This window comes from Dysidea avara, chromosome 2, assembly GCF_963678975.1.
Source record: "Dysidea avara chromosome 2, odDysAvar1.4, whole genome shotgun sequence".
Lineage (NCBI taxonomy): Eukaryota > Metazoa > Porifera > Demospongiae > Dictyoceratida > Dysideidae > Dysidea > Dysidea avara.
Genome location: NC_089273.1, coordinates 19,294,139 through 19,298,077, shown reverse-complemented (window position 1 = coordinate 19,298,077; position 3,939 = coordinate 19,294,139). Strand labels below are relative to the sequence as shown.

The 3,939-nt window shown below is 39.2% G+C and overlaps 1 long non-coding RNA gene across 2 annotated transcripts; it reads right to left on the bottom strand.

Moving 5' to 3' along the window:
* Positions 1-2,055: 2,055 nt before the first annotated feature.
* On the bottom strand, positions 2,056-3,739 carry LOC136246761 (uncharacterized). Of its 2 annotated transcripts, XR_010696815.1 has the most exons (7): positions 3,456-3,739; positions 3,178-3,401; positions 3,029-3,129; positions 2,740-2,979; positions 2,628-2,684; positions 2,515-2,576; positions 2,056-2,458 (listed from the first exon to the last, which is right to left on the bottom strand). It is a non-coding gene; the product is annotated as an uncharacterized lncRNA (long non-coding RNA). The 2 variants fall into 2 exon arrangements; XR_010696814.1 differs by having other exon boundaries at positions 3,178-3,735.
* Between the last annotated feature and the right edge of the window lie 200 nt (positions 3,740-3,939).

Below are 3,939 nucleotides of genomic sequence, written 5' to 3'. Positions count from 1 at the left end.
CCAGTGCCACTTTTTATGTCTGTACCAGTTAGAGTCTGTCGTGCTGGTACTGGTGGCAGTGATGTGAACAGTAGCTCTAGCAGTAATCCATCATTGATCCAATGACAAGCGTGAGAGTGTTAGAATGTGAACCGACATGTCAAGGAGAAATTCTACCACAAAACAAAGTCAGAAATAATTATTATGCTGAGGCCTGTGTATCTGTGGTTTTACTACATCCAGTTGAAAGTACTAGTGGTAGCAAAGATGCCATGAAGCATCAAAGCAGTGCATCTGCACTGGTCTCCAGTCCCACATGGGTGAAATTTGGAAGAATGTATTTTACTCTTCCAGACAGAGATGAAATTGCTGGTGGTTTTCAACTAAATGACTAGCACCATAACTACAACCAAACCATACTAAAGTGCAAGTTTTCAATTAAAGGTTTGCAATCCACTCTACTGCAGGCAACTTTATCTCCCGAGTCAATGAGCTGCAAATTGTCTATGTCAGGGGGTAATCATTGGATAACTGCCAGCACATTATTGTCAAAACCTAACCAGGCATACGAAAACAGGGCATGTGGGCACAAACTGCACCATGTCATGCTACGGATTATATCTCAGTCCTGGAACAGAATATTTGCATTCTGTAACTTGCATCATAAAGCCAATTAGATGCTTACTAAGGGCTGAAAATTGTATTGCCATAACATTATGGAACAAAAAGTTACAAGTGATGAGATTTTGAAAAACTAGACAAAATTCATGTTCCTACATGCCCTATTTTCACAAGCCCAGTCACTAATGCAGTAAACGTTTATGATTCACTCTATGATTCTGTAGATGAAAAAAGCCTGAAGATCATACAGCAGCTTTTTGGTGTTAAGGAGGTTCGTGTGGTACCAGTACAGAAACAACAAGGTTTCAATGACTGTGGACTATTTGCAATTGCATACGCAGTATATTTGGCAAAAAAAAACAAAAAAACATAATCCAGAAAAGGCTTACTTTCACCAATCACAGATAAGGTCACATTTATTCAACTGCCTGAGTCAAGGAAAAATGTCACCTTTCTCATCTCGCCGGGTCAAGCCTCAGAAGTGAACTGCACATACAGCTGATACTAAAATGTGATTTCATGTACATACCATAAAATATTGTGATTTAGCTGTACAATTTCACTAATCATCAAATAATTATTATAATGCAATTAACACAATTATTACACAAGTTCCTGGCAGTTGCTACTACAGTGATCACTGTTCCTTCAGGACATCTGCTATTCCTACAGCCTTGAATCCATTCTGAATGATTTCTTTGTTGACCATTAAATGTCTGTAAGCCTTTAATAGCCATCGAGCACCAAGAGGTTTCATCACTGCCATTCGTAAATCAGCTGGTGTTGGATTTTCTGCTTCAAGTGTCTCATACACTACTGAGGAATACCATTCATTAAATTCCTCCTTCATAAAATCTTTCAGGGTTTTGTTGATGCTTAAGTCCATTGGCTGAAGCTTATCAGTGTATATGTTGTTAGCTTCCAGCAATTGATAAATTCTCTCGGTTGTCTGACCTTTAAATGCATCAAGCAACACAACAGCCAGAAAAGTGCTAGAAAGCCCTAATTCTGCTCTTTTCTTCTCCAAGTAAGGTAAGAGTACTGATTGATATACTCCTTGGTTTTGTCTTCATTGGACCAATGGTTTGGTGTGAAGCTCAGTAGCTAATCTTTAGGAAGCTTTACTTTAGACATTTTCCCTTGGTAGATTTATTGAAATGGCAAAATCTCACCACTTATAGTACGTTCGCGTTGAGCTGAACCCTCAAAAACGATTAATAACTTACGATTGCTACATCGCATGGGCCTCCTGTATTGCTCGATATGTAGCGCTTCTCGATCCGCTAAAAATATATTAAAAGCGCTTCATTCGAATGTAAGACACTCCAGTTATGACACTGTAAAGTTTCGCCATACATTTTCAATGGGGAAGCCTCTAAAGCGCGGCCCTTTGATGGTCATGTTGACACATGTTTGTGGCCAAGCCAGACGTCACACACCCGCCCTCAACACGCATGATTTCACCATCCGTTATGTAAGAGGCTGTAATACACTTTTACAAGAAAAATAAAACAGATTTTGTGTGTGTAAAACAGAGTTGCATAAGTAGAAGAGCTGGGGCCACTGTTGCACTATTTAGAAGATAAGTGGCCTGCTTATATTTAGGTAAAAAACTTCTTCAGCCTCAAAAGAGAAAAAAACCAAATTATAACAGCTCAAAATCTGTTATTCAGCATTGGTGTTCCTGCAAGTGAGCCAAACAACATGTATTTTATTTCACATTCACCACAGCTGACTATCGTCTTCTGTTCCCATTTAGTCAATTTGTCATTTTAATCCTTTTCTCATCACTTCACCACACATGTACACAGTTTTAACAGCCAGCATTTTGTTTTTGAAGTTACATTCCCAAAAAACTCTAAAATTTTCAACAAATGAAATAATACTGTTTGTATGAATTTGGGCTGATAGTACCTGTAGTGACTTCCAAACACTCCTGCACTGATTTCATATACAAGGGATGGTATGTTCAACTTCTGCTAGCACAATAAAGCAATGGTATTTTTTATTAAAGTGCACACACTTACACTTCATCTGTATTTTTATGTACTTCACAGAGTTTAATCCCAGCTACCCGATGACTCCTGGGGAACAAAATCAAGTTGTAACACCAATGCTGCAAATATCAAACAATCTTACATCAGATGAAGTAAGCCCAGAAGAAGACTTGGACCCGTTGCTGCTAGTGGAAGATTCATTAATACCACCATCACCATCTTCACTATCACTGCTGATTTGGATGAGGAATTGCTCTAGAAGTTCTTCATTACCCAAGTCTCATCCAAATACACAACTGGTCTTCCTTCAGTTCTGTTGCACCTCGTTCGTCTTTAATATTTATGATGCTGATGGACTGTGCAGGGCTGCTCATAGCATACCCTGCATATACGTGTAGTGACATTAAAGCACAAACAGTTTCAATTCTAACCTCTTGTCATTAATCGTCTTGTACTTAAATCCCATATCACTCAACACTCTTTAAAGCAATGTTCTACCCCCAGAGAAAACACCATCATTCTTAAGTTTGGCCTAAGACGGAGTACGTGACAAAGTTCCAGGTTTCAAAATTTAACTTACCAAAATCTTTGAGAGCGATAGATTTCCTTCCTTTCGTACAATGAATGGATCTTGTCTGACAGTATCTGGGTCAAAACTGTCTGCATCAACATGGACTCGTGAACATTTGTACCTGACGATTACAATTGAGCGGGCTTGTGCAAAGTGCATTTTGTATCTTTTTCTTGGCGTAAATAAACCACCTTTCTTGCGGTGCTCCATTCTAATAGATGTCCTTGAAATCTCTGCGTGGCGTAATGTATGCCAAAACCCAGCAAAGAAGGCATTACATACAATACCGGTGGCCTTCGAGATTCTCTCCGTGATGTTGATAGAAATTTTACATTTCTTCGCTTCTTGCTTAAAGTACTCCCATAGTTTCATAAGTAGATACTTCGTTTGGCTGTTTAACTTCTTTCCAAGGGGGGTTCGCTCCGCACTCGCTGACGGTGCACTGGACGCCATATTCACAACAATTAAGTGCGCGCCCGTAACATGGGCTTACGAATAAATGCGTCATAAACATTATGTTTAAAGCCTTTGATCTTGTATGGCTTCTTAATCAACAACCCAGGATTCAGCTCAACGCGAACGTACTATAGTGCTCCACAAAGGATGGCAGTGATCTGCCGTTTATCATTCAAACAAACTATTTTAACTCATTTTCTCCTTTCTGGTTCATTGTCTATGAAGACACAGACACGATGTTTATAGTTGAGTGGTCCAGTTTAGTATCAAATCATCTGGGATAAATGAACAGTGCTCTTGTTCAACTTCTTGCCT